Source organism: Apium graveolens, unplaced genomic scaffold (assembly GCF_009905375.1).
Source record: "Apium graveolens cultivar Ventura unplaced genomic scaffold, ASM990537v1 ctg7710, whole genome shotgun sequence".
NCBI lineage: Eukaryota > Viridiplantae > Streptophyta > Magnoliopsida > Apiales > Apiaceae > Apium > Apium graveolens.
The window spans coordinates 1-25,842 of NW_027420562.1; the positions used below are offsets into that span (position 1 = coordinate 1).

The 25,842-nt window shown below is 30.5% G+C and overlaps 1 pseudogene; it reads left to right on the forward strand.

The window, feature by feature from the left end:
- The first annotated feature begins 4,806 nt into the window (after window positions 1-4,806).
- On the forward strand, window positions 4,807-9,017 carry LOC141704325 (putative polygalacturonase; annotated as a pseudogene).
- The last annotated feature ends 16,825 nt before the right edge of the window (window positions 9,018-25,842 follow it).

A 25,842-nucleotide genomic window follows, 5' to 3' on the forward strand; every position in this document is an offset into this window, starting at 1 on the left:
CAGACACCCGAAAATTACTGGAATAGCAGGACTGGATTGAGGTCGAAACCTCGACCAGGAACGAGGTCAAAGGAATCAAGCATTTTTTAAAAATGGGGATTAAAAAACACAGAAAAAACCCTGGTCGAAGATCGACTAGGATCCTGGTCGAATTCCAGGTCGTGGATCCTAGTCGAAATCCTTCGACCAGGAAGCATAAGAATCAAAGAATTCTCGAACAGGATCCAGTCGAAGTATCGACTAGAATTCTAGTCGAAATCCTAGTCGATAGACTCAAGTCCAGAAATAAAAAAGGGGGTATGTATTCGACCTAGATCCAGGTCGAAAGTTCGACTAGGATCCTGGTCGAATTCCAGGTCGTGGATCCTAGTCGAACTCCTTCGACCAGGATTGCAAGGCTGCCCCTTACTTCGACTAGGATCCTGGTCGAAATTTCGACTAGGATCCTGGTCGAAAAGGGCTGGAAATCTGAAAAATCCCAGAAAATTAGGGAAAAATCCAGAAATTAAGGATAAATCCCAGAAAATTAGGGAAAAATCCAGAAATTAAGGATAAATCCCAGAAAATTAGGGAAAAATTCAGAAAGTAAGGATAAATCCCAGAAATTAAGGGAAAAATCTAGAAAAATAAGGATAAAACCTAGAAATTAAGGGAAAAATCCAGAAAGTTAGAGAAAAATCCCGGAATTAAGAGAAAAATTCCTGGAAATTAAGATAATTCCTGAACAAAAGGAACAATCGTTGTAAACGTGTAGGTCACTCCACTTTACGCAAAAACGAAACCCTGCAAGGGAATTAACAGACTTAACTTTTGCGAAACCTAATCAATGTTTCCCAAAAGTTGGGGGGCAAATGATAGGGATAAATAAATCCTGATTGTATAATTAAATATTGTAAGGTATGGGCTGCTGGGCCCAATAAGAATGTATGACATTCAGACCAGAAAGGTTAACATGCTGATCAGGCCTGATGGACCAGATCAGGCCTGATGAAACAAAAAAGGCCCAAAAACCCTGATTATTAATTAATTTCGTAATTAATTAATAAGGGAAAAATCAGCTATTGAGAAGAGTCCCGATAAGGATATAAATCCTTACAGATTAGCTTCAAAGGGACCTAAAAGGATAAGGAATCAGTTTCCTACTATCTAGGACTACAAAGTCCATTCTAATTATAGACTTGCCCACCAAGCCTCCTATACCAAGTCCAATTAAAGGACTCCCAACATCTATATAAGGGGCCTCACCCCACACATCAGAACTACGTTTTTTGGCTTGATTCTCTAATTCATAGAGATACGTAGGCATCTCGTAAAGGCAGAATTAAGCTACGAAATACGAGAGCAGCCATTAAAGGCCTTGAGCTCCCGAATCTTAGTAATAAATACAGCAAATAATAAGCTGAGTTTTTTATCCACAACAGTGATCATCAAGAACAAGGAGCATCATTGATAGCAGGCTTAACACTTTTTCCAATGTCAACTTGCCCCATACAGGTTAAGGTCTGCAATTCTTTTTAATGTTAGTATGTTCAGTCAATTTCTTATTAATGTTAATATAGGTTTTAAAAAATTATTTGATGACAAAAAGCGATACAATATGTTTACGGTTAAAAAATGTTTCCCCTGCCTTGTGGTTGTCAGGTCTTAGGGTTCCAAAAGAATGATGATATACAATGTCTTTTAGGAGGTTGAATGCTGCTGAATGCACTACCATGTTTACAAGAATAAATAACAGTTTTACCCAATTTAAAATGCCCAGTTTTATAAGGTACAAATGCTTTAGATTAGAAACTTATGAATTAATCAACTATATAAATTATTGGGTGAAATACAAATTTAACCTATTTTTACATAAAATTGACAAAAATAACTCATTTCTGAAAAGTTTGCCAACTTTAGCCGATGGGATACCCAACTGTCAGTGGAGTATCCACTTTATACAAGATACCCAACTGACAGTGGAGTATCCCATATATGAAATACCCAACTATCAGTGGAGTATCTTATACAAATTGGGATACCCAACGTATTCAATCGGCCAAAATTGGCCACTTTTTTCAGAATGACTATTTTTGTTAAATTTTTTCAAAAATATGCTATTTTTGTCATTTTTTCTAAATTATTTTGGTGATCGACAGATAACTTAGTGCATGTTTGGCATCTCATATTTTTAGTCTTCTGGGCCAAAAGCCCATTTTAGTTTTGGGTGGGCTGTTTGGCAAAATAAGGGAACGTGATTATTTACCCCTTTTTACTTCAAAATCTAAAAGTTAGGATTGTTAACATTGGCTTTTCATTTGTCATTTATCTATTAAGCTTTGTTATCTTCTTTATTTTCTTCAATTTATTAAATAAAAGGTGAAGTTTTACATTTGAATTTTATATTCATGTCTCAATTTTTGTATTAGTATTTTAATTTTTTATACTACGAACCCAGTAGCTTCAAAACTACTATTCCTTCTGTTCTCTTTAATTTTTTATATTGGAGGATGGAGACTCGATACACACTTTAATACTCTTATGAAATGTATTTGCATAATTTTTTAATTTTTTTCTAAACAAAAATATAATGTTTAATTTTTTATACAAAAAAAAAAATTTTAAAATGAATTTTGGAACTATACTTTATAGTTGTCTTAAAATACGTGTCAAGTATTTGAAAAAAATGTAAAAAAATGAGGGAGACGGAGGTAGTACTATTTTCCAGGATTTTAGGTAAATGTTGTATTTGTTTTTAACCTTACCTTTTCATTTTTAGTAATTTGTTTTTAATATTTGTGTTTTAAATTTTGTCAAATTGAAATTTTTATTCAAGTATTTAATTATTATATTAAAATTTTAATTTTTTTTAAAACAATTAAACTTATAAGTTATGATTTACCCAACACTTCAATAATTTAAGTAACTTATAATTAAAATTATCCAAACGCTTAAATAACTTATAAGTTATTAAGTTCATGTCACTTATACGACACTTTTCAACTTTAAGTCAGAAGTTACATATTTTAAGAAATCTCAAACGTGCCCTTAGTAGTAGACCTGACAATTCGTTCGTGTCGTATACTTTCGTGTCGTGTATTTTCGTGTTTCGTGTACTTGAATGTTAAACTCAAAATCGACATGTTTAGCGTTCGTGTACATTCGTGTTCGTGTATTTTCGTTTCGTGTCGTTTCGTGTCGTGTATGTCGTGTTAATTGAATATTAATATATATTAAATTTAATATTAATATAAATTAAAATATAAGATTTTTAGATAAAAAAATTAAATATATATTTAGATCTCAATTCTATACAATATAATAAAATCAAATTATTTTAAAAATAAATATGCATACATTTATTATAATTCTACATATATTTATAAAAAATATTAAAATTCAATTATAATATTCATTTATGTCGTATACTTCGTGTCGTGTCGTGTACTCGAAGGTTAAACACAAAACCGACACTTGATCGTGTATTTTCGTATCCGTGTACTTTCGTGTCGTGTACTAAAAATACAACACAAATACTAAATTTTCGTGTTTTTTCGTGTCGTGTAAGTCGTGTCGTGTCCAAAATTATCGGGTCTACAAATGATAACTATTTGATTGCTGAAACGTAAAGGTAATGCAATAAAAGTCCTGTGCTAAATACCAGCATGTTATTCTTGACATACATTATTGCAGTGTAGAATGTATAATTTTTTGGAATTTGAAACATTACAGTCGTATCCAATATATAAGAGCATCTAAGTTCATTAGGTAAACTTGTTAGCTAAAATATCATTAGCTAAAATTTTGTTGAAACTGTAAGGATTTATGCTCCAGTCGTATTAACTATATTAATTAGTTATATCTAAAATATTATTTTAATTTTAATTTTAAATATACAGTTAAAATTAATTTCAGCTATTTATATTTAATACAATTGAAAATAAAACATATATTTAAATCAAAATATTTAATGACAATATTTTTATTTTTTTATATTTATGAAAATATTTTAAATTAAATATTATAAAATAAAAAATTATTACATTTATAAATACAATAACATATTTATAAATGGAAAACATAAAATTAATAAACATTACTTACATATATATATAATTTTTAAATTTAGCATAGTTTATTATAATATAATCTTATAATTTTTATTTTAGTTAATAATTCAATAATATTAAAAAAATTATTTAAAGTAGTATACTATTTATTATAAAAAATATTTATAAAAAACATATGACAACATTAGGTTAAACCATATTTTAAGCATGAGAGCTGACGTGTATTAATTTAAATGATAAGAGTACATTCAACAAATATAGCGTGCCCTTTTTCATCATAAGAAGATTTGATTGTGTTTGTTTAACAGCAAAGGTCATGTTTGACAGCAAGGGTCAGGTGCTTCATTGGTGTCCTATGTGCAAAATGCAAAAATAAAAATAAAAATAAAAAACCATAAAAAACTGTAAGGTTTCATCTTTCTCACTAAAGTTAATGTCTCCTCATTTTATTCTGATGTGAAAAAAAAAGAAGAAAAAAAAGAAAGGAGAATTTTTATATAATGCACATTACTATATTAAAATTATTTTTTCGGACGCGCGATATTTTCACCTAATTATATATATATAAATGAATCGTGAATTTAAAACATTGTAAATCAATTCCAGTTCTATTAACAAATATTGACATATTATAATATTTATAATTCATTTTTACAGAAAACGGATTTCATATTTCCATTAAAGTTTTAAAAAAACTCTAAAATCATTGTTAAAACCCCAAACCAAATTACGAAATTTTAAAATTCAAAATCGATAACTTGCCTTCCAGTGTACTCCGGAGTCCCACAATCAACTAACATTGCCCCTCCCTCCAACTTCCCCTTTTTCACCAAACCCTAATTTAACAATTCCATATCATCATCATCATCATCATGAACTCAAATCAAATCCAATTCAACATCATTCCCACATGCTCCATCTCATTTCCTCAACAACCCATAACCCCAATTTTTGTCCAATGCTCGGAATCGAAAACCCGACCCGACCCAGTTTTTTCAAACAGATCAGTTCCTGTTTTTCACCCCACAGAATTCTATTCACACTCCTATGGATTCTCGCATTCTTCTCCGTGTTTTTCTGGCGACAAAATGTTGTTGATCGGTTTTTAGTTTTCCCCGAAAACTTGCCGAAATTCCGGCCGGCGGTGTTTAGTTTGACGGAGTTTGGTGGCATTGGTGATGGGGTTAGTTTGAACACTGAGGCTTTTGAAAGGGGTGTGTTTGCGATTTCAAAGCTTGCGAAGAAAGGTGGAGGTCAGCTTAATGTGCCTGCAGGGAAATGGCTAACGGCGCCATTTAATCTTACTAGTCATATGACTTTGTTTCTTCATCAAGATGCTGTTATACTTGGTATTGATGTGAGTCCCCTTTTATGCTTTCAGGATTTACTCATATTGTGCTTTTAATTTAACTATGTTGATTATGCAATTTTAGTGCCAAGTATAAAGCTCTTTTACATCAGCTTAACTATAACTTTATGGTGCGCTTAATTTTGGACCACCGTTGAAATTCCTCTACTTAACGTTTTACTTTTTCTCTCTCTTTGCATCAACTGCATTATCAATGTATACAATATGAATGTTCGGATGATGTCCTTTTTGGTAGATCAAAATCAAATTAGGTTAAATTAGCTAATTACAATAGTTGTCATTTAACCTGTTTTAAGTAGTTGTGTAGAAGAATGATATAATAATAAGTTAATAGAGGAAGCTGAACCATGTTTGCTTTAGGCTTTAGCAATGAGTGTGCCTGCAGTTGGTTGGCTAAATTTCAAATTATGGATTGAGGATGGAATTTTTTTTATGTAACCTTTGCTTTGATTAATTGGTAAAACCATTCTATAAAGGAAAGTATTAAATGCATTCATTTTGCTACATGCATTTTCTTGTATCAGAATTACGTGTTATGGATAAAGTGCCTGTCAAGCTTGTACGATGATGTTTCTAAAATGTAGCTTTCTTATCTCCATTTTCTATAGGATGAGAAGTACTGGCCTCTAATGCCTCCATTGCCCTCGTATGGATATGGGCGTGAACATCCTGGTCCCCGGTATGGCAGTTTGATACATGGGCAGAATCTCAAAGATATAGTCATTACAGGTCAGCATTGTAACCATCTCTCTTTAAAGAATATTTACCTATTATTCTACAAGTTGCAGCAAGTACCTTAGCCCGGAAGATAATGAAAAATATTGACATCTGTTATTTTCAAACATAATAGGCTCCAATTAGTTATAATTGGAAGGAATGGAGTAGAGGTTGAGCTGGAACAAATTTATGAAGGAAATTAAAGGAAGAGCGAATACCAATTAGCGGTTAGAGATGTACATTTTATTAGTGGTCGGAAGGAAATCGATGTATGTATATAATTTAATCGGAAGATTTAGCTGTTTTGGACTTGTGACACAGATGAAGGTATAACCTTTTTCATAGAAGTCTACTTAAAAGTTTAATTAAATCCCAATCCACTCCTTCCGACCAAATACAGCACTGGTATTAAACCTCAAGAATGTACTTGCCCTTAAATTTATCAACCATTCCTAGTGAACAAGCATTTTTGTCTGTTGCGTTGCCTAATGATTTGCAGTAAATTTAATGATATTTGATCAAGGAATCAGATTTGCAGATTAGGTTACAACAAGAAATAAAATTTCACTCTGCCTGTACATGCACTCTTTTTGTAGCTATCTTCTTCTTTTTTTTGGCAATTTTTTCGGTCATTTGGATAATTAAAATGAACGTCATTCAACTTACGATAGGATTCCTCTGTGCCACTTAGAACCTGATAAATGAAGATTATTTTAGAGACGTATCTGTTATTGTGTTAAGTTCAAACTTCAATCCTCTCTTAAGCGTTTATGTTTGTGTTTAGGTGCATGCACATGTGTGAATAAGATAATTATAATCAGTCAATTGATTATAATGTGATGGATTAATTGTTTTGAACCTCTAGTTATGTTTTCATACTCTTGGTAACAGGGCATAATGGTACTATTAATGGTCAGGGTCAATCATGGTGGAAAAAATGTCGACAAAAACTTTTAAATCACACAAGAGGCCCGCTTGTGCAAATTATGTGGTCAGCCGACATTCTGATTTCTAATATAACTTTGCGTGATTCTCCCTTTTGGACGCTCTATCCATATGACTGCAAGAATATTACAGTTAGAAATATGACAATCCTAGCTCCAATCTTTGCAGCACCAAACTGACGGTATAGATCCTGGTAAGTAATTTATGTTGGTCTGTTGTAATGTTTGATTTTGTCATTTAGCTACCATGATCTCTTAGCTAATTAGCTCATTTTACAGAGAAGATCATTGTTTACTTGTTTAGTCGTGGCTTTTTGTTTATAAAGTTTGTATCTCAAAGAACGAATACTATTACTTTGCAATTGCTGAAATAGTTGTTGGAAACCAATTTCTAAGGCTAAAAGAGCGTTAGGCTTTAATTGATATTGTTATTGATGTCTGCAAATACAGTATTACCAGATGCTTGCCTCTTAAATTCGTTATAGAAGCTCTTCATATTTTCCTAGAGTAAAAGAAGTGTTGCAGAAGTTATTTTCTTAAGTAAAGAAGTGTTGTACTATGAAAGAAGTTAGTTTATTTAATGGTTGCTGAATGCTATTCCTCCGTTTTGTGATGGTCAGAACAGATTCATGTGAAGATATGATAATTGAGGACTCTTACATAAGTGTGGGGGATGATGCCATTGCTATAAAGAGTGGTTGGGATCAATATGGGATCTCGTATGGGCGTCCATCAAAGAACATTCATATCCAAAACCTTATTGTTCGCTCTATGGTCAGGTAAATTTTTGTCATTTAAACTTAGTTTCGTGCATGAATCATTTTGTTGTTGCATCAGTGTCAGGCATTAAGTTAGGAAAACTTAGTGGCATCTGTCTTTAACATGTGCGCATTAGCAGGACAACAGCTAGAATCAAACTCTTAATTGGCTCAAATATTAAAATAAAATTGACAGGAAACCTTTTAGAAACAAAATGAATCATAAAATTCGTGCCCCCTAAAAGAATGTTATCTCAAGTGACTTCTCTCTACCAGTATACATGATATCTTAAAATCTATCACAAGATGAAGGTTTGAACTTTGAAGCATTATTGAATATCTTGGAACTTAGCCTCGAGTCTTCAAAGACCACAAAATGTGTGTAAACAAGTTTTTCATGTTCTCAAATGTTATCCAGTTTCTAGTGCCCGTACATCTTTCTTCCAATATAACACAAGCCTATGTTGGCTGACATATAACAGTGCTGGCATATCAATAGGCAGTGAGATGTCTGGTGGAGTGTCAAATGTCACGGTAGAGAATGCCCTCTTTTGGAATTCAAGACGTGCTGTTCGTATTAAGACAGCTGCGGGGAGAGGAGGATATGTCCGAGATATCACCTATCATAATCTTACATTTGAAGATGTCCGGGTCGGAATTGTTATCAAGACAGATTACAATGAACACCCAAATGGAGAATTCGACCCCAGGGCTCTCCCAGTGCTTCAGGATATAAGTTACTCGTCAATCCATGGGAAGGGAGTCCGCGTCCCTGTCCGGATACAGGGAAGTGACGACATTCCTGTACGAAATGTCACTTTCCGGGATATGTCAGCGGGAACCACAGACAAGCAGCATATATTCCAGTGTGCATATGTTGAAGGTCGAGTAATAGGTTCCGTGTACCCTGCACCTTGTGACAACCTTGATTTGTATAATGAGCATGAACAGCTCGTGAAGAAGTCCACGTCCCAAAACATATCAGATATAGATTACAGTTTTTGATGACATTGCCTTGCAGAGAGGTCTTAGGAAGTTCCTTCAGTGATGCACCTGTTGTTTGTATAGTTATTAGTTAGCCAAAATTTCTTTCATTTACTTTGCAACTTTTCATCTTACAGAATACACAAGTATCAAAATAAAATTTTATTTGTGAATATCCTATCAAAATGTATCTAATATGCCTACAGGCTATAAGATCAGAGATGCACGTATCAGAAACATAATTACGCGTGTGAAATATATTGCAAAACACGTGATTTTCCGAAATACGTGTTATCCAATAGCTGTGATGGGAGAATGCAGATTTCCTGCATAGTATTAAATTTAGGGTTAAATTTAGGGGTGAGTATTGGTCGGTTTGGGCGGTTTGGAGGGTTCAAACCGAACCAAATTAGCAGTTTTCCTAAAGTCCAATCCGAAACCAAATCGTTATGTAAAAAAACCAAACCAAATCAATCTGTTTAAAACGGTTCGGTTCGGTTTGGTTTCGGTTTTAACCATTTTTCTATAAAAAAAAGTTAAAAATTAAATTAAACTTGAACTTGTAAATAAGAATCGAAAGTTTGTCTCATATATAGAATTATATTTTCTATTATAATCATATTCAAAAAGAATATATAAAAATTATGACTTTGAGAAATTAACAAAAGTTAGGAAGACGAGAAATATGTGATCAACTCTCATATTTTTATTGAATAAAAATAAAAATAATGAAAACATAACACATACATAGATATTAATATCTTAGAATAAAATATTAAGATTAATTCTTTTATATGTTTTAGTTTACACATATGTTACAAATTATAAATTTATTATTAATTACACATTATTAATATATGTATATTAATATTTCATTCTAAATATGCGGTTCGGTTCGGTTATTTCGGTCGGCTTGGAGTTAAAAACCGAAACCAAACCGAAAAAATTCGGTTTTTAAAATATCAATCCGAAACCGAACCAAATCGTTAGTAAACCGTAAAATTCGGTTTGGTCAGTTTGGATTGGACAGTTTCGGTCGGTTTGGATAATTTATACTCATCGCTAATTAAATTTGTACTCGCTGATATTGGGGTCACCCAAGTTTTTCACGTGTCTCCGTGAGTCGCACTTTATAAAAGTAAATTCAGGGGGTTCTTGAATGTTTATGGGTGCTTGTCGGGCCTCTGTTTTCAACATGGGTGTATTATCAACCCTACTGTTTGAAAAACTTTTTGCTTGCTACAATTTTATGATGGAGCTATCAAGTAAAATCACTCCCCTAACATGTTACTAATATTTTCGAATAGTTGATCAATTTGAACTTAATCTTGACTGATATTCGTATTTTTCTCAAGCATATAGGCTTCAAACTTTGGCCTCTTGGAATTATATGAAACCAGTCCCATTTTTAACTGTTTTTTTCCGTTGTGTTTAAGAATACTTGCACTATTTAAAAGTGAATGTTTTATTTGTGAAAAGAATAGAAAACGATATTTCGGCTAATCTCTTCTATATATAATAGCACAACAAGAAGATAATATTTTGAAATTAAAAATTTTCATTAAAAAGACTAAACTATCCCTATTTTTAACATTTATATAAAAATTGTGTTTTGTGGGAATCGCACTCGAGTTGCTTCATTCTTCTATACAACCTCATACCAATACACCATAATATCACATATTTTTTTATCAAACATTATGTAAGTGTGTTAAAGAAATATTTTATTTAATTTTAAAGATAGCTACTTGAATTCTGCAAAAAATTGATAGTTACTTGAATATTTGTACAATTAATTTTAAAGAACTGAATTCCAGATATAAAGTTAAGCATAGTACATAAATGGATTATTATCTTATTTATTATTATTTTTTAGTTTGAAAATATATCTCATATATTTTTAACATATTTTTTATTATAAAAAGTAATTAAAATGTACACATATAATTTTTAAAGAAAATATTGAAAATAGAATCGCCTATATATAAATAATCTAGATTGGTATTAAATATTTAGATAAGTTCGAATTATAATGATTTAATGAATTTTAGTTTATTTTGAATTTGAAATCAGAATTTGTCTCATTGTTCAAAAAATACTCGAAATTTGATTACATGACTAGCCGAAAAACATTGTCACATTCTACGTTTAGTAAATTTAAATTACAAGTTCGACGAAAATATCTTACCAATAATGTGAATTTTTTTGATATCTTATATTAATATAAAGTAATGTGTTTGAGGTATTTATAGGATCAAGTCAATTGTTTATTTATATTAAAATTATTAACTTCACTGGTAGCGCAATAGTGTTTTGGGACTTGTCCCGATTTTAAAAATATTTGAAATTTGATATGAGATCTCACGAGATTTTTTAAAACTATGATGATATATTAAATATTTTTCATTTTTCACTTTAAAAAACTAGCATTTTAAAAGAATTATTTTAGATAAACAATATTTATTGATCAAGATAATATTGTACAAATATTTTGAATTATTTTAATATTTTGAATTATTCAAATAAAAGTTATATCTAGACTATATTGTAGCATTTAAATCAATACATTTTATACTATTTAAAAATATATATTGTTCAATAATTTGAAGGAATTAACCAGTTAAACTAATATTTATAAAACTTTATCAAACTGAAAAATATTTAATTTTAGGAAAATAGTATAAAATATTATCAAATTTTTATATGAAGAAATATTAGAGTTGTAATGAAAGAAACTTAAAAATAGTTTAAATAACAATATAATTACAATTTTTCCTTCAAATTCTTGAAAAAAATCATGAACATCAATAATAAGTCTTACAATATAATTTATTTTTATGTTACATGATTGATACTCGGTCGCGTAAAAAACAGATATGGATTGTTTGTCAGTGATAATTTGAATATCATATATAAATTATTGCAATTTAGTTATTACATAATTTTAATTTTTGAATAATTATAAATATATGTTATTTAAGTAACCAATTGTCTCACTAGATATTAATAATGATTATACACGTACATAAATCATATATTTCATATAAATAATTGAAACCATCGTAATTTCCTAAAAAATGTAACATACGATAATTCACATGCTAACATAGACACATATAACTTAATCTTATTTGTTAAGAGTAGTGTAAAAACATCAACATTTTTCCAAACATACATACGTTAAATTTCAAAAACTAACATTTTTAATTAAAATCAACTTTATATTAACAGTAGTGTAAATTTTATATTATTTTATTATGATTGCAAGTAATTTTGAATTCAGTATTCATTTTTTTATCTTTTTAAATTGAGTAAGTTAATTGTAAGTTAATTGAGAACTCAGTAATAATATAGACCGGTTATATTTTATTTAAATAAAACTCAAAATTTTTGGTCAACTCTGTATTCAAAACATACCAACGACATTCTACATATTAAGTTTATTTGTTTCATTTCAAACTTACATTGACTAACCTATTTACATTCATTCATTAAATATAATTATACAACACAAACACGAAATATATATTTTTCTTAATGAGCTATATTGGAAACGCTTTGTAATTTAGTAATGTCTTGTATAAAAATGATACACAGATAAATACGTTAGACATTATACTACATTTACAAATAAGAATATAACTAAAAACATTATAATTACATGCATAAAAAAACTCAAGAAAATAACCCATGCCTCGCACAGGTTATTATGCTAGTTGAAGATTATACATGAATAATGAATAAGTGGGTAAGAAATAGAGATTGTCGGTCCATATATTTTTAGTCTTACCTTTTTTGCTAATTCACTGGCTTAAATTTTTATTTATCTTGTTATATTATAATTTTAAAATATTTATATAAATATATAATAATTATAAATTTATAATAAAAAATAATATAATAACCTGTGGTCGTAGTTTAGTAAGATTAATATACTATATCTAATAGTTTAATAATTTAGGAGTTTAGCGGATATATAACACTATTTATTCATATTTTTTAATAATATAAGTTGGTGTTATATTTTAGTAGGATAAGTAGATTGTGTGTAATAGTTTAATATTTTAGTAGTTTAGCGGATATATAATACTACTTATTTATTTTTTTAATAACCAAAATTAGGGAATAACCGTTGAACCAAATTATACCTCATTCCGGTTATTACAGTATTATAGATATAGTAATAGTTTAATAATTTAGTAGTATAGCGGATATATAATACTATTTTTTTTAATAACCTAATTTAATAACCGTTAAACCAAATTATACCTCATTACAGTTATTATAGTATATTAGCTTAAATCCCGTGTGATGTACGGGTTTCTGTTAATATTTAAATTTTTTATTTATCCTGTCATATTATAAATTTAAAATTATGTATATAAATATATAATAATAATAATAAATTTATGAAAAAAATAATAGGATAATGTATGCTCGTAGATTAGTATGATAAGTATACTATATCAAGTAATTTAACAATTTAGTAGTTTAACGGGGATATATATAACACTATTTTTTTAATAATAGGATAAGCTGTGGTTGTAGTTCAGTACGATAAGTAGATTATGTGTGTAGTAGTTTAATAATTTAGTAGTTTAGCGAATATATAATCCTATTTATTTATTTTTTTAATAATCAAAATTAGGGAAAATTATACCCCGTTATTATAATATAATATAGATAATATAGATTACACACGCACAGGTAAAATGAGTTGACCAAGAGTCGAACTTTTAACATCTCGTAAGTAGAACAAAAACTCAATTACGGCACCAACTATTTGTTAGTCCCATTTTTAGTCTTCTGGAAAAAGAAGTGGGGGAGATGTACCATGAAAGTAGTGCAAGCAAGGCAAGCAACCCATGCTGTTCGAGTTAAATGCATGTGATTTGCCTCAAACATGTGGTTTTTATTTACTGCTGCTGCTTTTGTATATATAATTTTAAACACAAATATTGTTATGTAACAACACCTGTAGTGTTGTCTTCTTCCATAAAATCGAGCATAAAGAGACAAGAAACACTATATTAATCTGTTAAAAGAAACTTAATTGCGCACTAATCTTATATTAGTATGTGGGAGGGAGGGACAACGAACATAACAAACATGCGATGCAACACTCAACCTTGCTTACACAGGCTCCTCTTACCTCCGCCACTAAATTTTGATGCGCTTAGTGTTAGAAAAATTGGATTTTAGATCATAGTTTTATTATATTCCCGATCATAATTCTAAAAAATCTAATAATTGAAAGTTATTTTATGATATGTGAATTTAAACTTTCATATATGGTTTTAAAAATTTTACTTAATAAAATTCAAAGAGAATGTGACATGAAGTTAACTTAAAAAAGCTTTTAAAAAAAAGAGTGTATTTTTTGTTTCACATTTGAAATAATTAAAAGGGGTATAGGTTTTATATGGTATCATGGGTAGTATACAACTACTAAGGTGTGTAATGGTCCATTGTGTTGTTGTGCTTCACGCGCATACACGCGTGCTGCCGTCCCGGACCGGGTCGAAGACCGATTTGGGCGAATGTCTCGGCGTCTCGCGTACGCGAGACGACCTGGGCGAGGATTTTAATTATTTGTGATTTAATATTTTAAATAGAACTAGCATAATAACCCGTGCGAGGCACGGGTTATTTTCTAGAGTTTTTTTATGCATGCAATTATAATATTTTTAGTTATATTCTTATTTGTAAATATTGTATAATGTCTAACGTATTTATCTGTGTATCATTTTCATACAAGACATTACTAAATTACACAACGTTTCCAATATAGCTTATTAAGAAAATATATATTTCGTGTTTGTGTTGTATAATTGTATTTAATGAATGAATATAAACAGGGTCAGTGTACGTTTGAAATGAAACAAATAAACTTAATATGTAGAATGTCGTTGGTATGTTTACAAAGAAAAAGTTAAAAACTAACATATATGTTAAATACAGAGTTCACAAAAAATTTTGAGTTTTATTTAAATAAACTATATAACTGGTCTACATTATTACTGAGTTCTCTATTAACTTACAATTAACTTACTCAATTTAAAAAGATAAAAAATGAATAACTGAATTCAGAATTACTTGCAATCATAATATAAAATAATATAATATTTACACTGCTGTTAATATAAAAGTTGATTTTAATGAAAAATATTAGTTTTTGAAATTTAACGTATGTATTTTTGGAAAAATGTTAGTTTTTTAACACTACTCTTAACAAAATAAGATTAAGTTATATATGTCTATGTTAGCATGTGAACTATCGTATGTTACATTTCTTAGGAAATTATGATGATTTCAATTATTTATATGCTAAATATCTGATTTATGTACATGTATAATCATTATTAATATCTTGAGGCAATTGATTACTTAAATAACATGTAATTATAATTATTCAAAAATTAAATTATGTAATAAATAAATTACAATAATTTATATACGGTATTTACATTATCACTGACAAACAATCCATATCTGTTTTTTACGCGACCGAGTATCAATCATGTAACATAAAAAATAAATTATATATTGTAAGACTTATTATTGATGTTCATGATTTTTTTCAAGAATTTGAAGAAAAAATTGTAATTATATTGTTATTTAAACTATTTTTAAGTTTATTTCATTACAACTCTAATATTTCTTCATATAATAATTTGATAATATTGTATACTATTCTCCTAAAATTAAATATTTTTCAATTTGATAAAGTTTTATAAATATTAGTTGAACTGGTTAATTCCTTCAAATTATTGAACAATATTTTTTTTTCAAATAGTATAAAATATATTGAATCAAATGCTACAATATAGTATATGTATAACTTTTATTTGAATAATTCAAAATATTAAAATAATTCAAAATATTTGTATAATATTATCTTGATCAATAAATATTGTTTATCTAAAATAATTCTTTTTAAAATGCTAGTTTTTTAAAGTGAAAAATGAAAAATAAATCTATTTAATATATCATCGTAGTTTTAACAAATCTCGTGAGATATCATATCAAATTTTAAATATTTTTAAAATAGGGACAAGTCCCAAAACACTATTGCGCTACCAATCAAGTTAGTAATTTTAATACAAATAATCAATTGACTTGATCCTATAAATACCTCAAACACATTAATTTATATTAATATAAGATATCAAAAAATTTCACATTATTGGTAAGATCTTCTCGTCGAACTTGTAATTTAAATTTACCAAACGTAGAATGTGACAATGTTTTTCGGCTAGTCATGTAGTCAAATTTCGAGTATTTTTTTTGACATTAGGCCAAATTCTGATTTCAAATTCAAAATAAACTAAAATTCATTGACTCATTATAATTCGAACTTATCTAAATATTTAATACCAATCTAGATTATTTATATAGAGGCGATTCTATTTTCAATATTTTCTTTAAAAATTATATATGTACATTTTAATCACTTTTTATAATAAAAAAATATGTTAAAAATATATGAGATATATTTTCAAACTAAAAATAATAAAATAAGATAATAATCCATTTATGTACTATGCGTAACTTTATATCTGGAATTCAGTTTTTTAAATTTAATTGCACAAATATTCAAGTAACTATCATTTTTTTTGCGGAATTCAAGTAGCTATCTTTAAAGTTAAATAAATATTTTTTATCACACTTACATATTATGTGTTTGATAAAAAGTATATGTGACAAAATGGTATAGGGGTACGATGTTGTATAGAAGAATGAAGCAACTCGAATTCGATTCTCACAAAACACAACTTTTATATAAATATTAAAAATAGGGTAGTTTAGTCTTTTCAATGAGACTTTTTAATCTCAAATATTATCCCCTTGTTGTGCATATATATAGAACAGATTTATTTATCAGTTTGGGCTTGGTTATTGTTGGGCTGTGTTCGGTTGCTGAATTGGGCTAAGTCAGTTCGTGAGTGGACTTAGTCAAATTCGTTTGATACATTAAACCTGATATATATATAACTTTGTAACTGATAATATCTCAAATTAATATTAATTCTGATATAATAATGTGAGTGATAAATGTAAAGCTGTTACAATTGTAATTTAAATTCAAAATTTATCGGTTTTGATTTATTTTTAATTGTGCAGTTTAATTCTTATATTAATAGAATGGTCAGTTACACTTAGTATCTACAATAAATAGAGGACTAAGTAGCTGAGTTTGTACACAACACATATACATTCTTTTCTCTTCTTTGCATTCTTTTTTCTCCTAAACACAAGTGCGAGTTGTTGTTTGTTTTTTTTTGGCGACTGAGGTGCTAGTCGAGGTGGAGTTTCTTGTTGCTGTGAACATATAACTCCGAGCTGTTTTATCCTGTGGAGACATTGCAAGCAACCCAACGCAACAGGTGGGAGTAATTATCTCTTCAAGAGCAGTCAGGGTTTCGAGTAAGGCCTGACGACTCAGCTGTAATTTTTTTGGTGTTTTTTTTATCTGTTGGCTACCATCTTTTCCAGTCTCTATATCACTCTGTTAAAGCTATGGTTACGGTTACAATTTTTGTTCTTTCTTCGTTATTTTACTTACTGATATGTCTATTATTTACCTGCATGTTTTGTTGCTTCAACTGTTATCTTGGCTTTGTCTTGCTAAATACTTGCTAAATACAATATATAATTGCCTCTATATTACTGTAATAGTTAGTATTATTTCCAACAATTACAAATAATTTGAAACCCAAATTATTTATATATAAGTTACTTGGAAACCTGATTTTTTTGTAAGCTATATAAGTAAGTCCATATCTGTTTGGGTAATAAGTTATTAACAAACTGGATTTGAAACATGTTAAGCCTAGACTTACACTCCGACGATATGGAAAAAATTCCATAATTTCAAATGTTTCATTGCTTTCCAACACATTGTTATTTTAATTTTTTTTTGCTAATTATTATATAACACGAATACTAAAAATTAAACTCCTGATATTCCGTAAGGCGTACAAGAACTTAATTACTTTAACACAAATTATTGACCATTATTATTTTACATTGTTATTCCGCAATTCAGATACTTTTATGCTAAAATTCAATTTCCTCCTCCAAATATAAAACGAGGAGCTAGTCATAAAGCTAGCTAGGCTCACTAGACGGATAATTGGCCGTTACTTGAGGGAGAAAAACATTAAAGATGAACTAAAGTTTAGTTAAGTCAAATCAAGATGCTTAAGCAAGTTTTCTACGTCTTATCTTTTGTCTTATTTTTTGTGGTGCACCAACTTTGACTTTAAACCCAAGCAATAATCATTGTAAATTAATAGTAGGAACTAAGTAACTCAGTTATCTACTTCGAAAATAAACATTGTAAAGTTAAACGTGTTATTGAGGTATAGGATAAGACAAATATATTGGTACTAATATTACTGGCATTTCCTTCAAGTTGGTGAGTTTCCAGGAAGGTAACAATTATTTTCTGCCTCATATTTTAATTAAATATACAAATGGTGTAGCAGATATAAAAGTGGCACGTATAATTGTGTACATTAATAAAACATATATCACATTTACCCGGTACGCATTCAAAATGTAGCTGCTACGGGTTCTCTAACATTAAAAAAAGAAAGAGATTTCACATTCTTTCCACTATTTGGAGTTAGGGCAAGATTTGTATATATCTTATCTTTATGAGCCACTATACTAATTTTATTTGGTGTGTATATATATACATACTTATAATTATAAGTATACTTAATTACTGTTATTGTTGAGTTCCCATTATTATTATATTATCGATTTTGAGCTGTACAGATTAATTTTGGGCGCATTTCAAATTTTTTCATTCTGATATAATTAATTGATTGATCTATATACTAAATGATTTTTATTATCTACTAGATGCGATATTTAAGTTGTCAATACCCGATAATTTTCCCCTTAAATCAATAACCACAAATAACATGATCTTATTCACGCGATAAACTAATCTATATCTTGCATCACCGCGATTTACCACGTAGAACCCGCCGCTTAACACCATCAAGAATACTAACAATTTCGTGTTCTCTTGCAGGAGACCACGAGTTCGACTCCTAGTACGTCCGTATGTGATTAAATATTAAAAAAGCATTCTGACACAAAACATCCAACAGATCTCCAATCGCCCCCGAGAGACACTCAAAGCAATACAAAAATAAAAGTGACTTGTAACATTTATTAACAAATTATGTACTATATTCTATTATAATATTTAAATATCATACACAATTACACAGACAAGCCTAAAATATTTCTTAGATTTTTTTAGAAACAAGCAATTTTCGAATCTAGAATAACAAATTTTCATTGTTTCGGGTGAATGTACAACAATGTATCCAATACAGTACATAAACCTGCTTTAAACCAGCTATAATGGGTATATTTTGTTCGTTAGAGCAAGTCCAATGGTGAGGTATATCTTGTGCTATATCTATATTATAGCTCAAAATCAAAAAAATTCAACTCCAATGTGCTAAATTTGGTGCTAAAATAGCATATTGCTATAGTTGGTGCTATATTTAGCACAAACTACAGCAATAGCTATAATTGCCACCTCATCAAAAAGTAAAAAAGTGGAGGGAAATGAATAAAAAAATAGATTTATATCTCAACCTATTCAAGTACATGAATGCACATATATTCATTCATCATCCAGTTTTCTTTACAGTGATTAATGATTTTTTATACAAAATTAAAAACATGCAATGTTTATTACAAAAATTTAAAACGATGCAGCTTTACCGGAAAATAAAAAAATACATTTAATTTTATCAGAACACCAACCATCCACATTTATGCCTCACACCCACCTTTGCTATTGCATTCAACGTCTAACAAATTATTTTGTAGACTATTTGATAAACACCTCTATAAATATATATGCAAGACTGATCAGCTAGAACCAAAATACCAACAATGTCCTCTCAGTCTTCTGCAAGAGGAAAATCATTCACGGCGGAACAAGATGAAGCAATATGCAAATCTTATTTGAGCATTACTGAAGATCCAATCTTAATTGAATGTAAGTGGTTGAATTTATGTTTAAAATAATAGGGTAGTTGAGAGTTGGTTAAATTTGGCACAAGATATAGCACCAACCATCGGAGATGTGATATTATTTTAGCACCAAAAACCATTTTTTGGTGCTATATTATAGCAATATCTACACCTATTTTTAGCTCACCATTGGACTTGCTCTTAGGTGGTATACGACCCAATATAATTTGATATGCCTCACCGAAACATGTATATTTTAATGACTATAATTGTAATTAAAATAAACATATTATTATTACTCCCTTCGTCCCTTCTAATTGTTATCATTTCTGGGATAGTGTCTGGCACACATTTTAAGATTAAGAAAAGTATAGTTCTTTAACCTTTTTTAAAATTTATTTTTCTGAATAAAAGTTTAAACATTCTATTTTTATTCAGAAAAAAAATTAAAAAAAGTTATAGAACTATACTTTCTATTCATCTTAAAATGCGTGTCGGACCCTCTCCGAGAAACGATAACAATTGGGAGGAACGAAGGGAGCATATCCATGTACGAATATATTTATTTTAATAAATTTCTATTTTAAAAGTTATTGTATTTACACAAAATATGTTTAGTTATGGATAAAAATGTGGGTGTATTTGTTGCGTGTTTTAAAAATCAAGTTTGATGAGTTTTGAGCTGTAATGGCTGCACTCGTGCTTAAATTTGCGCTCACAAGATGCCTACGTATCTTGGTATATGTCAAGGATCGAGCCAAAATATAGTTCTCGTTAATGCCCTTGGAGCAATGGCGGAAAGAGCACACCAAGGTCATATTGGCTTATTCGTCTTTCTTCGAGGAGTAAGTCTACAACGTCGTTCTAAGTGATGGTCTCATGGCTTGTAGAGTTTTCACAGCTTTGTGTTGCTTAGAGTTGTTTGCTCCAAAATGTGATATTAGGTCGATAATGGCTGGAACTTTTGTCTGAAACCTGTCTCTGAAGTTGAGGAGTAAGCCCATTAATGTCTAGAATCTGGGAATTGGAGTATAATTGGGTGATTTGGTGGGCAAGTCTCAATCTTTGTTTGAAATTTGTAGTCTTAGAAAGTAGGAATTTTATTCCTTGTATATGTTACTTGCAGGCTACTTCTTGCAGAAGTAGTTCCTTATTAGATCGCATTTACGAGGCTGTTTAATAAGCCCGTTTATTAAATACAAAATTAAATAATTAGGATTTTGAGTCTCATTAATGGGACTTCTCTTTGGACCAAATCAGCTCTCATTAATGCGACATTAATTACGCGATTAGGCTTATTTTTAACCCATATCATTTCCCCCCAAGGGAAACCTGTTGAGTTTTCGTGCAAGTTAAGTCATTTCGTGCCCTTTTCAGGTATTGTTTTCAGCGTAAAGTGTGGTGCGACCTACACAATTACCACGATTAGCCTCATTCAGAGCTTCATATTTCAAATAATTTCTTTTAAGCATGTATCCTTGTATCGTATTTTTATTCTCTTGGAAAATTTTCAAAATTTTTCAATATTTTTATGCACATTTTCCTATTTTTTAGTAATTTTCTAGTACTCACAAGAACTTTATATAACTTTTTCTAAATTTGAGGAATTATTTGGTACTGTTAGGTCACACAACACTATAGAAGGGGGTTGAATATAGTGTTTATACAATCAAACCGATTTAGAACACAAGTATGTAACAGTAATCAAGTTTATTCAATATAATCTGTTACAAAGTAGATTAAACTACTCTCTCAGTGATGAACAATATCACTAAGAGTAGGTTACAATAAATAATGTTCTCGTGAATGATAACACATATAGTGTAAACCCTAAGCTGTGTTTATATACACAGTTACAAGATATCTTCTAATTGATATGAAATATAAGTCTGTCTCCTAAAATATATCAATCAAATATTTTCTTCTACAAGTCTTCTAGCTGTCCAACTCTTCATGCATATCTTCTATTGTTTTAGTCCATATCATCTCCTGTAAATCATCCGCATTCCTTATCTGAAGTACCCGCACTTAAGTCCTGAAATAAATCCTAACGGCCTTAAGTTATGATATAAGTTCTGACTTCAATAAGTTTTGATTTCCAGTAAGTCCTGATATTAAGTTTTGAAACTAAACACAAAAGATTAGACATGACATCACAAATATAAGACAATCTGTAAACACTGATCATAAAGTCTGATGCATGAGAACAAAAACTAAACAGATTTTGAGAAAGAACCTGAAACCATTTCAAGTTCATTTACCAGTCTTGTAAAAGTAGCTTCACATAGTGGTTTTGTGAAGATATCTGCTAGTTGTTGATCTGTTGGGACAAAATGCAATTCCACTGTACCTTCCATCACATGTTCCCTTATGAAATGGTACCTAATGCTGATGTGCTTTATCATTGAGTGTTGAACTGGATTACCTGTCATAGCAATAACACTTTGATTATCACAGTAAATGGGTATTTTAGAAAATTCTAACCCATAGTCCAGTAACTGATTCTTCATCCAAAGAATCTGTGCACAACAGCTTCTTGCAGCAATATTCTGCTTCTGCAGTTGATGTGGAAATTGATTTTTGTTTCTTGCTAAACCAAGAAACCAATCTGCCTCCAAGAAATTGGCAGCTTCCACTAGTGCTTTTCCTGTCTATTTTGCATCCTGCAAAATCTGCATCTGAGTAACCTATTAGCTTAAAATATGATTCCTAGGATACCACAATCCTAGATCAGCTGTACCATTGAGGTACTTGAAAATTCTTTTCACAGCTATTAGATGAGGTTCTCTTGGATCAGCTTAAAATCTTGCACAAAGACAGGTAGCATACATGATATCAGATCTACTTGCAGTTAAATAGAGTAAAGATCCAATCATACCTCTGTAGTTAGTAATATCTACTGATGATCCAGTATTTTTATCTAACTTGGTTGCAGTGGCCATGGGAGTTGATGTAGTAGAACTGTCTTGCATTCCAAATTTCTTGAGTAAATTTCTGGTGTATTTGGATTGATTTATGAAAGTACCTTCTTCAGTTTGCTTGACTTGAAGTCCCAGAAAATAGCTCAACTATCCCATCATACTCATTTGATATCTTGACTGCATTAACTTGGAAAATCTTTCACAAAGTTTTGTATTTGTAGAGCCAAAGGTGATATCATTAACATATATCTGTACCAATAATAAGTCCTTTCATGGTTGAGGTAGAACATAGTTTGTATCAATTGTGCCTCTGGTAAATTCCATTTCCAGAAAGGAATTGAGCTAAAGTCTCATACCATGCTCTTGGAGCTCGCTTAAGGCCATAAAGTGCTTTGTCAAGTCTATAGACATGATTTGGAAATTTTGCATCTACAAAGCCTGGAGGTGTGTTCAACATATACATCTTCTTCCAATTCTCCATTGAGAAAAGCACTTTCACATTCATTTGAAAGACTTTAAACTTCTTGTGAGCAACATAAGCCAAAAAGATTTTTATGGCTTCCAATCTAGCAAATGGAGCAAATGTTTCATCATAGTCAATACCCTCCTGTTGAGAGTAACATTTAGCTACCATCCTTGCTTTGTTTCTTGTAATTATGCCATCACTGTCAATTTTGTTTCTAAACACACCATTTTGTGCCAATATGGATTCTGTTCGATGGTCTTGGCACTAGGGTCCAGACTTTATTTATTTCAAATTCATTTAACTCTTCCTGCATTGCTTGCACCCATTCAGCATCTTGAAGAGCTTCTTTCACTTTCTTTAGTTCAGTCTGAGATAAAAAGGAATGATAGAGACATTCATTTGTTGTTGCAGTTCTAGTTCCTGACACCTGCTTCAGGATCTCCAATTATTAAGTCAGGTGGTATGTGATTTAGTCCACGTCCTCGCAGATGGAAGTTGATCTGTAGAAATGGATCCTCCCCCATGATCCATGCTGTCTCCATCAGTATTTTCTGATGTTCCCCCCTGAAGTTATGCTATATGAAATTCAGAATTTGAGTTGGATCCTTCAGGATTTGAAGAATCAGAGTTTCCAGAATTATCAGAATTTGGCTCATCAGAACTTGATGAATCAGAACTTGAAGAGCCAGTGAAAGGTTCTGATGCTTCTTGAGAGTCTTGAGATGTGGTAGGATCATTAGCTTGCTCCCCCTGAACAGGTGCATTTTCCTTTGGAGCAGTTACCACAGTTTCAATGACATCAGAATTTAACCCGTCAGAACTTACAGAATCAGGACTTAGGTTATCAGAATTTACAGTATCGGAATTTACATCTTCATTTTCAAATCTCAGCTGATCATGATAATTGAAATCTTCAAGTCCAGTTATCTTTTTATTATCAAAAGATACTTTGATAGATTCCATGACAACCCTTGATCTTAAATTGTAGACTCTGAAGGCTTTTGTAGAAAGTGGATATCCAACAAAAATTCCTTCATCAGCTTTTAGATCAAATTTTGACAGCTGTTCAGGATGAATCTTAAGAACACAACACTTGCATCCAAATACATGAAAGTATTTCAGATTTGGTTTTTTTTGTCCACCATCTCATATGGTGTTTTTCCATGCTTGTTTATGAGTGTAGCATTCTGTGTAAAACAAACAGTCTGCACAGCTTCAATCCAAAAATAGGTTGGTAGCTTTGCTTCATCAAGCATTGTTCGTGCAGCTTCAATAAGAGTCATGTTCTTTCTTTCTACAACTCCATTCTGTTGTGGAGTTCCAGGTACAGAAAATTCCTGCTTTATTCCATGCTCTTTGCAGAGCTCTTCCATGATTGAATTCTTGAACTCAGTGCCATTATCACTTCTTATTATTTTAACTGAATCTTTGACTAACTTATCCAGCTGTCTGACATGATCAATTAGAGTAGATGCAGTTTCATTCTTCTTGTGCAAGAAATACACCCAAGTGTATCTTGTGAACTCATCCACTATAACCATAACATATTTTTTCTTTGCAATGGACATGACATTGACTGGACCAAATAGATCAACATGCAGTAAGTGATAAGGCTCAAGAATTGAGGATTCAGTTTTGCCCTTAAATGAAGATTTTCTTTGTTTTGCCTTTTGACATGAGTCACAAAGACCATCAGGAGCAAATACTGATTTTGGCAGTCCTCTCACAAGATCTTTCTTTACTAGCTCATTTATGTTGTTGAAATTTAAATGAGAGAGTCTCTTGTGCCAATTCCAGCTTTCTTCAATTGATGCTCTGCTTAACAGATAGATTACAAAACCATCAGAATTTGTTAAAAGTCTGGCTTCATATATGTAACCATGTCTGTAACCTTTCAGAACCACTTTGCCTATAGAATTACTTACAACTTCACAGTGTTCTTCAAAGAAATCCACATGATAACCTCTGTCACAGATTTGACTCACACTTAGCAGATTATGTTTAAGTCTTGAGATAAGAGCTACTGTTTCAATTATGAAATTCCCAAGATTGATATTGCTATATCCCAAAGTCTTTCCCATGTTGCCATCTCCATAAGAAACTCCTGGGCCAGCTTTCTCCACAAAGTCTGATAGCAGGGCTTTATTTCCAGTCATATGTCCTGAACATCCACTGTCCAGAATTAGGATGTTTTTCCTGTTGCCCTGCAATCACAAAGACCACTATTGGTTAGTTTTAAGGACCCAGACTTGCTTGGATCCTTTGGCCTTTTTAAGTTTTTTAGCATTTGCAGCGGATTTAGTTTCAAAGTTTATGCTAACATGCTTTTTATCAGACTTATATCAGACTTTGCATCAGAATTTATACTAGAAGGAATTACACTAACTTTCTTTAAAGAAGGTTTTATTTGATAATAATCATAGTAAAAACTATGATATTCCTTACAAGTATAAATAGAATGCCATAAACTACCACAATGAAAATAAGGATTTTGTGGTTTAAACCTAACAGACTGACTCTAAAGTTCTGATCTAGGAGGTAACGAGTTTATATTTATTTTTCCTGCAAAAGAAGCAAGATGGTTAGAGTTTCCATAGTTATATCATTTCTTTCTAGGAGCATTA